The following is a 9,964-nucleotide window of genomic DNA, read 5'->3' on the forward strand; positions in this document are numbered from 1 at the left end:
GGATCCAGATGTGCATATCAAAGGATGAACAGCTACTTATTAAGAAAAACTTTTCTTTCTAAGCCCAGCTTCTGTTCAAAGGAAGAATAAAGCCTATGGCGTTAGTGACAAACTGGTAATTCAATGCCTTGTCACCGCCATGCATTGGAATGGGAAAAAAGAGAGAGGTCAAAGAAATTGGTAAGGTCCACATTTTGGAAAGCTGAAAAGGCAGATCTAGTGTAAACGTTCACCCCTCTAGACACATTTGTATCCTGCTGTGTTTATTCACTGTTTTCTTGGGGAAACCACTGAGCCCCAAATGGACTAGCCGCTCTGACTAAGGATGAATTTTGAATTACCAAATTTATTTTTAGAAGAGTGGAATGTGTTGACATTGAAAGCATCCTATTTCAATGCAACAGAGCTGAGCTTCCCCTGCATTTGAAAGTGTGCTAAAAACACAAGATGCGCCTACATAGACAAGCCCTGGAACAGTCTGCAAGGCAAATCTAGAAGTCTCTTTTACCATCCTGCTTCTAAGGTCAGAGTGCTTTCCTACCCTCCAGTGTGTGACTCCCTCGCAGAACTTTTATATGTATCGCTATGTTGTTAAAAGGACTGTCATACCGTGGCATGCTTCCTTTATCTCTCTTAGTCTAAAAGACTTGCCAATTTTTCTACTAGGAACACATAAATCTGCCTCAGTCTTTCCGATTTTTACATAGTAATTTCTGGCATCGGTGCATATAACCATTTTCCTCATTGGAACAAATGTAAATTTCTTACCCTGTGTTGCTGTTGGAAATAATAACTTGATAGGTCTGCTTTAGGGCTGGTCTCCTTCTCCTTGTATATTACTTTTGATTTGTTTTTCCTATTGTCCAAAAAAGATTTGTTTCAGTAACTGGGCAATGTTTTGTGCCCATATACTTGAGCCTAAAGTAAATTAGAAATAAATCCGTGAAGAATGATGACACAGTGTCCTGGTCTACAGTTTGCTCTCTGTGGGCACACGATGACAAAACCTCCTGCAGCGAAACAGCAGGCTGACCTCAGCAGTGGCAGGTGGAAAGTGGGAGCCTTGGACCTGGCCGGGCAGCGGGTGCCTCGGGGAGCCGTGCATGAGTCTGGGGAACTGCCAGGCGAGAGAGTGTGAGTCACTGGGTGACTGCTGAGCACACTCAAGTGTGTTTGTTCATAAGGGAGGAGATCAAATCAGCGTGTAGACAATGCAAAAAAAGAAAGAAAAAGGAAGGAAGAAAGAAAGGAAAAGTGTTGCTTACCTTTTCTTTTAACATTTTAGAGAACTGTACTACATAAATCAATTCTAAGAGCCTCTGGCTTCGTTTTTTTGTGGGTTTCCCCCCCCCCTGGGGTTTCTTAAACTGAGAACTAACAAAATGGCCTCAATTAAGTTTTTACATGTATTCTTTCTCAAGTTAACTATTGGAGTCTTAAATCTGTCTGTGAAGCTATCATTAGAGTCTTTTGTTTTTCATTTTTAAATATATCATTAGCTTCCTCTTTTGGGAAATCAAACAAACAATGAAGTAAAGAAACTTTGCCCAGGGGCATAGAGCTACTCAATTAATTTACTCATAAAAATTACTGTAGTTTTTTGTTGTGGTTTTGTTGGTTTTGTTTGTTTGTTTTTGGCTTTTTGAGACAGGGTCTCACTACACGGTTCAGGCTGGTCTTGAGCTCACTTTGTAGCCCAGGATAGTCTTAAATGTGCAGTGATCCTCCTGCCCCAGCCTCCTGAGTGGTGGGATTACAGGTGAGCCACCAGACCTGCCTTTGATATTTGTATTTTTTTTTTTTTTTGAGAGAGGGGCTCATTGAGTAGTTGAGGTTGGCCTGGAACTTTTAGTGATCCTACTGCCTCAGCCTCCTGAGTGTTTGGTTTATGGGTGTGTCACCATGTCCAGTTCATATCCTAATTAAGAAATTTTTTTTTTTTTGGTTAGAAAAAAATAAATCCTACATAGGAATTCATACTATAGTATTACTTAGAGCAGCAGAGAGAATAGACATTCCTGGTATCCACCATTAGAGGTTTCTTTTAAAAAATTAAGGGATATGTTTAAAAAAAAAAAAAGTAAAATATTAAAATGAATGAGAAAACATTCTGACATAAAATGTTAAATGAAAACAATTAATATTAAATGCTAAAGGAGCAAGTTGTAAACTGCATGTGTTGTGTAATCTCATGAGGATGGTCAGCTGCTGATGGCCACATCGAACAGGAATGAGCTTTCTGCTTCATTTTGTGTTGGTTTATTTTTCAAATTTTTAAATTAAAAAGTGGTTTTGAGACAGAGTCTTCTTGCTGTTTAGCTCAGTCTGGCCTCGAATGGCCTCAGCTGTCCGAGTGCTGGGATGACAGGGGTAGGCCACTAAGCCTGGCTGTTTTGGTTTATTTTTTGGTACTAGAACTGAACTCAGGGTTTCAAGCATGCTAAGCATGTGCTGTATCATCCCCAACCCCACATTCTTAACTTTATGGGTATAGATTCAGATCATTAATTTAACTTTCGTGGATATATATAATCTGATGGTTCGAAAGTTAAAAGCTAGAACATGGTTTCTTTATGACTCTTCTTAGCCCCCTCTCTGGGACTAGATCCTCCCACAATCCCTAAAGGGCTCACTATTACCATTTTTATATGCTTCTTTCTTCCTGCTCAGGTTTTCAGCATATTCAAGGAAATATGTGCAGCATGCACACGGGTATGTGTGCACATGGTGTGTTGTATATTTGCTGTTTCCACTTAATAAACAGCCTGCTTTTGCCACAGCTATGTCAATGAGCAACCCCACGCATGAACTGAGAATGGCTTGGGCAGAGGCAGCACAGTGGTGTGGGTGACCTTGGATCCCAGTCGGCAGGGGTCATGCCATGAGCAGGGGGCAGCAGCAGAGTCCTGGACTTCCCACCCGGTCCATCCTGTGCATGTGTCTGAGCCCTAGCACGCACTCCTAGGTCGGGTGGCTCACTGCACCTCCGTAGAGATCATGCCAGTCCCACCTCCGAGGCGTCACAGCCGACAGGAATGGCTCTTCCCTCATTGCTGTCCTTGCTTGGCATAAGTGCTCTGGATGAAGGGACACTGAGAGTGGGGCAGCCCTGGAAATGTCGGCTGGAGCTGCTGATCTCATTTTCCAGCTACAAGTTTCTGGACTGCTTGCTAGCTCAAGCCAGGTGTGGTGGCACAGGCCTGTCATCCCACTGTAACCTGGGAGACTGGGCCTGCCCCACAGGGACTTGAGGGCCCCATGGGCTTGCATCCCCAGCCTGGTCCTTCCCTGGCTTTTTTCATCAACTTCAACCAGGCAGCAACCCTCTCAGCTCAGCCCTTGCCCCTTCTAGAAGTGTGTCAGCTCCTTCCTGTAGAGAAGCACCCTCCCACGGGGCTTAGCTTTCTGCTCCACCAGCAGAGCTCCAGGCCTGGCAGGGAAGATATCTGGGTGCCATCAGGGCACATGGAGGATGCAGTCCATGGCTCCAGAGACACCACAGCTGTGCCTCTTATCGCCAGGGTCCTGTGACCCACAGTGGACAGCATGGAAGCCTGAGTGCTCTGTGTCTATAGCAGCACTTGCCCAGCAGCTGGGACTGACCATCGCTGTGGGACAGGGAGCCATGCAGCTTGTTGAAGACAGTGCTCTCGACCTGACCCTGTCCTGCACGCTCAGGGTTGAAAGCGACATCGCCTGTGCAGTGTACCCGTGGAAGTGGAAATGGCTGATCCAGACAGGGTGCTCGGACTATCCAGGCCTCATCTGGCCCTTCCGCCAAGCTGGGCGGTTACAGCAGGACACATCAGAGTGCAGAGGTGACATCCACGTCTCTGGGTAGAGCTCCTTGTCCTGGCTTCAAGGTTGCTTCTGCTGCAGAGAAGCCTGCTCCTGTCCACAAGGTCCCAGGAGCCCTCCCTGGAGATCCTCTCTTACTTGGTTTGGGCAGTGCCCGTGGGCTCAGGGTTGAGGGGTCTCCACAGCGGCACTAAGACTGCTGGATTTCAATCCTAAGAACACAAAAGCAGCTGGTGATAGGTGACAAAGCCTTATAAGCTCGTGGATTTTCTGTGAAGCCAGTTTTCCCCTGTTTAGTCAAGCACTCCTAGATAGCATGGCCTCCACTCTGGGCGACTCCATGACATGGGGTCCTTCCCACGTGGTGCTGCAAAGCCCAGCTCACTGCCCCCCATGTTTCCAGGACCGTTCTAGCAGCAGAGCCTGCTCAGCACACACATCCTGCCTCTGATCACCTCCCTGCCTCTCATCCCTTCTCATCGGGTACAGCAGGCTGGCCACTTCTGGTCTGTCCCCTGCACCCCAGATGGCCCAGCAGTGCTGTCAGCGGGGGGCAGGGACGATGGCTACAGGCTCTCACTGAGGCTTCAAAAGCAGCTGGGCATGGGCTGGGAGCGGTGGGGAGAGGGTGGCTGGCTGCTTAGGGCCTAGGCAGCAGCGGTAAAGCTTCAGGGGGTGCCACAGAGCTTGGGTCTAGGGGCTGAATTTAGAGTCCAGACGTACCCGCAAAGGTGCCGTGGCTGTCGAGTCTTTCGGTGGTGTTTCCTGACCCCATGACAACTGACTGTACAATCCCTACTGTCCCGGCCTCTGCAGCCTACGATCCAGAAGAGGCCTGTGTGGTCTGTGGGATGCATTTCTTCTCCCCACTCAGACTCCTGGTGCCTGCCCCAGTCCCTAAAAGCAGGGTGAAGTGTTAGGGAAAAAGGGCACCCGGAGAGGGGGTTCAGGCCACGCCAGCTTCAGATGACTCTACTGGACCTCATTTTTAACATTTGTAAAACAGTCAAGTTGATCACATGATCCTGGGCTGATCACGTGATAGTTTTGGTATTTTTGTAAACTCCAAGGCTGACTTTCTTATGTGAATGTTACAGGTTCAAACTGAGGAAAGTACAGAAGATTAGACTACCGTGTTAGTTTTCTGTTGTGACAAAATGAATGACATAATCAACTTGCAAGTTGGAAAGGTTTATTTGGGCTCATGTTTCAGAGTTTTGGTCTACACTTAGACACCATAGAGGCAGCCCATGAAGCCGGAAATGTGCAGTGGAGAAGGCCTGTTTACATTACGGAGCCCAGAAGGAAAAATGAGGCAGGAAGGGGCTGGGGCTGGGTCCCTTCAAGGACACACCCCTAACTTACTTCCACTGCACCCCAACTCAAGGATTTTACCACCGCCCCACATTGCCACAGCCTGGGAGCCAAACCTCCAACATATGGGCTTTTGGTGACTCTCAAGGCCCAAACTGTAACAGGATGATGTCCACAGTTTCTCTACCTGGTCTTCTATCTTTTGTTTAGTTTTGTTTTTTGGAGTGCCAGTAATCAAACTCAAGACCTCACACTTGCCAAGCAGGTGCTGCCCCACTGAGCTAAATCCCAGGCCCCCTACCTGGTCTTCTATGGATAGATAAGCAACTTGAGTATTTTCCAAAATTAACCAATACATATTTGACCTTTAACCCAGTTTTTCTACCCCGGAATTGATCAAGCAAGTGCTCTTACTGGTGCAAAAAATAAAGATTATTATAGCCTATAATTCGCAGTAACGTAGGTGTGGTGCCACACGCCTGTAATCCCAGTATTTATGAGGCTAAAGCAGGAGAATAGCTATGAATTCAAGGCCAGCCTGGACTACACAGTGAGACCCTATTGCAGAAAGATTTAAAAAAAAAAGGGCCAGGGATGTAGCTCATCGGCATAAGTGCCTGCCTGGCAAGCATGAGATTGTGAGTTCAATCCCTGGTGCCACCAAAAAATTTTTTAAAAAACTGCAAAGACAATAGGAATCTTTAAAATATAAACATTGTTCTTTTAATCTTTTTATTTTATGAAACATAAAAACAATATTTTAGAACTAAATAAGAGACTAACAGTAGTTATTATACTGTATATCGTTATCTTCAAGGCAGTTACTCAAAGTACAAGACATAAACCGGAAACATTCTCCCAAAAAAGAAACAAACTGATAACATCACAAATCTTTACCTAGTAGTTAAATAGCAGCTTCAGACTTGCTGGGTGACTTGCTTTCCCTCTCTGGCCCTCAGGGCCTTGTCTATAGAATGGACACAACTGTCAGAACCTTGGGCTATAGTGGAAGTTAAATATTAAGAGCTTCAATAAATAGCAGATGCTCATGGGCTTACTGGTAATGATCACCACCGCATTTACCTCTGTTTTATCTTTGCTCTGGATAAAGCCTATCTAGAGGCTTCTTGGTCTGGTAGAGTCAGAATCCTGAAGGGAGGAAATTGCTGCGGCACAGCTGCTAGGATGTGGGACATCCTCACCATTTCCTCGGAAAGTATGAGTGTGATTAGGCCGCGTTTGCAGGCTCCAGGCTCTGAGCTGCGATCTCCACCTCTGTGTTTCTTAAGGGGTCGGATGACCTCCAGATTTCATTTAAGTTTTCTATTATTCGCTTCTGAAAGGGACAATGGGGCTCTTGTTTGAACAGCTTTGGTGAGTCCAAAGGAAAAATTGGTCATTATGGGCCACACAAAAGATTTGCTTTCCATACATTAGGTTGTCAATTGCTTTCTTTTTTTTTTTTTTTTTTTTTTTTTTTTGTCAATTGCTTTCTTAATGCGAAGTTGGCTATGGGAGTACAGACAGTAGGGGAGAGAAAAAGATTATTTTGTGTCCATGGTAAGATGTCAATAATTAACAGGAATAAATGAGATTTCATCTCACATCTTTACAAAGATAAAGATTGTGCAAGAAGGAAATCCTGCAGAGTTTTCAGTCCTCCCTTTCCACTGGCCTTTAACCATGACTGGGCTCTGATGTTTGTTGGGTCAACAGACAGGCAGAATTGAGAGAGGAATACGGAGAGTTGAGAATTTAAAATTTTAGCTACCCCTGTCCCCAAGGAATAAAGTGTACACAGTAACGTGAAAAAACTCATGTAAATTAAAGCCAAAATGTTCAGTACACAGCTCCAGAGGTACAGAAGCAGTTCTGTAACAGTTTCAGCTTTATTGACCTTAATATCAAGAGCAGTTATACATCCAAAGTTGTACCTTTATAATTCTATTTTAAAAAAGAAAAAAAAAAAAAAGGGAAAGATTCTGATGTCTACAAGACAATGTTCAAATTTATTCATTTTGAATAGTGATTAAAATTCTATCATGGGGGAGAGTTTGGTGATTTATCTTAAAAATGAACGCTATGAAAATAAGCTGACTTTGTGTTGTTCTTTACCAAGCGAAGGTCACAATGACAGGGCTGAGTACAGGCTAAGGTTGTTACTAAGAACAAACAAAGTACCACTTGTTCTCCTGTTCAGAGGATCTGGCCAACTTTCCCAGCCAGATCAGATACTTTTTATTTTACAGTTGACTTTCTGTCGAAGTATAAGTAAGATCAGTTTTGCAAAAAGCCGAGTTTTTAAAAAATAGGAGGTCTTACTTTTCCCAAGGGACTCTTGTAATCTTGTTGAAACTGTTTTCTTTCCCTCTTTTTGGTTTAACTAGATGATGGAATTTTTTAAATATATAAAAGTTTAGACAGACCAACTTGTGCCAATATTTTGATAAAACGTTAAAATTTGCAGGGCGTGGTGGTACATACCTACAATCCCAGCACTTCGGATATTGAGGCAAGATCACCACAAATTTGAGGGCAGCCTGGGCTACATGGGAACTTCAGAGCTATCTTAAACTATACAACGACACCCTGTCTTAAAAAAAAAAAAAAAAAGTAAAAACTTACAATTTGAAATCAGGCGTGGTGGCACACGCCTGTGATCTCAGCTCTCGGAAGAATGAGGCAGGAGAATCACTGCATTTGAAGCCAACCTCGGCTACACAGTGAGTTCAACACTATCCTGCACTACAAAGAAAGACCCTGTCTCAAAAAACAAATATAAGGGGCTGGGGGTTTAGCTCAGCGGCATAAGTGCCTGCCTTGCAAGCAGGCAGTCATGAGTTCAATCGCCAGTACCGATAAAAAAAAAAAAAAAAAAAAAGAAAAAAAAATATATAAATTAATTTGATGTAAAATAAGTATGAAGAAAAGTTTTCTTGCCAATAAAAACAAATTCTGGGGAGACTTCTGGGAAGGTGGCAGAGTGGTAAACAGCAACAAATCAACCTCTTCAAGATTCAGACACTGGAGAGTAGTAAGAGCTGGAGGAAGAGAAGTGAGATGGACCCATGTGCCCAAGCAAGGCTCTGACATGACAGTCGGAGCCCACAGAGATAGCGAGGACACAGACCTCACCACAGAAAGAGGAAGGGGCAGACTGCATTTTCTCCCTGGCTCCTGGCTGTGGCTCGAGAAAGGAAGAGCGGATCTGCAGACACAGTGAAAGTAAGTGACTCCAGGTGCCTCCAGGGAGAAACGCACCAGTGGACCGGAGCAGTGGGTGCTATGCTCTGTGACAGCCGGTGAGCACCTCCAGTCCAAGCCACTGTTGTGTCCCCTGGAGAGGGTGCCTGGTTGGACACAGTTTAAGGGAGGGGCCAGCTGAACCTGGGACTCAGAGTGGCCTCGGTGGGCTTCATCTCAGAGTACCCAGTGTGAAACTCCCTCCGTGACTGGATGAGAGTCAAATGTGGGGCAGATCCAGGGTCAGGGAGCCGAGGTCAGGCCAGCGAGACACCCAGAGTGTTAAAATTAAATAACTCAGACTCCATGTGCGCAACCAGAACCAGGATCACCCAGAACTTCTGGGTGACCCATAATCCTTCAGGTTTCCTGGGGTTATCCAGCATGGACCTGGACTCTGAGCGCCTCCTTTGTCCACCAGTGAGAGCAGAATCATGCCTTGAAATGGACAACACCACAGAACTATAGACCCCAGACAACCCCAGGCTCGCAATCACAGAGAAATTTCTTTTTTTTTTTTTCCTTTGCTTTTGGGTTTGTCGTTGTTGTTAGGGTGGTAGTGGTGGTTTGTTCAGTGAATATAAATATTGTTTTAGTTTTTCTGTTTTGTATTTTTTTTTTTTTTTTTTTGTTCTTGATTTGGGTTTTCCTTCTTTCTTTCTTTCTTGTCTCCTTCACTAGTTCACCAAGGCTTGGGTGATCTCCCTGTGGCCTTCAGCCTTGCTTCTAATCTCTTTCTCTTTTATTTCTCTACTTTTCCTTCTTATCCCTTCCAAATTTTCTGCCTTAGGGTAAAATCCCTCTATTGAGTGAATATTTACTGTATATGGTTTTTTGATTTGTCTTAGATTTTGCCATGTAACTATAAATCTTGTACCTGTGGCTAAAGGCAGCAAGTTAACAGTTACCATATTTTGTGATTTTTCTGGTCTATGCTTGATGCAGTTGTTATTACTGATTGTACTTCCTTATCCAAAGTAACATAGTTGTTGTGATCAGTTGATCTTTCCTGTATGCCAGTGCCTAACTTGTCGGAGGGTTATGAATAATACTATAGCCCTGTACCAAAGAACTGGTTCTGGGCCAAACAGGCAGCAACCCTTCATCCCTAATAAATGGAAAAGGCAGGATCCTGGGAAAGACTCAAAAGCCAAAGGCCAGCTAAATCTAGAAAACATTTCTGAAAGATAATCATTTCCTAAAGAATTTGATCTTCAGATAAGTGATACATATAAAACTCCAGTTAGACATGGTTTTTTAAAAAAAAATCTATAACAAGTCATATACTAGTCACCATTCCATGGGCTGGGCATGGCGGCAAGTTCCTGTAATCCCAGCATTCAGGAGGCTGAGGAAGGAAGATCCTTGCAAGTTTGAGGCCATCCTGGACTACCAAGTAAGTTCGAGGACAGCCTGAACTGTACAGTGAAACTCCAACTCAAAAAGACCAAAAAAATTTTTTTCAACATTCCAGAAATTCAGTGTATGAACATATTAAAAGCTATTAGAGAAAAGAAACAAATAACCTATAAAGCAAAGCCCATCAGAATCACAGCAGACATCTCAACACAAACCCTCAGCGAGAGCTTAGAGTGAAGTAGTTTAAACC

General features: G+C 44.2%; 1 non-coding gene across 1 annotated transcript; it reads left to right on the forward strand.

The window, feature by feature from the left end:
* The first annotated feature begins 942 nt into the window (after nt 1-942).
* Nucleotides 943-1,039, forward strand: LOC111755172 (small nucleolar RNA SNORD89). The gene has a single exon (XR_002789755.1). It is a non-coding gene; the product is annotated as a small nucleolar RNA SNORD89 (small nucleolar RNA).
* The last annotated feature ends 8,925 nt before the right edge of the window (nt 1,040-9,964 follow it).

Source organism: Cavia porcellus, unplaced genomic scaffold (assembly GCF_034190915.1).
Source record: "Cavia porcellus strain 051 isolate PalLab524CR breed Dunkin Hartley unplaced genomic scaffold, mCavPor4.1 scaffold_5, whole genome shotgun sequence".
In the NCBI taxonomy this organism is placed as follows: Eukaryota; Metazoa; Chordata; class Mammalia; order Rodentia; family Caviidae; genus Cavia; species Cavia porcellus.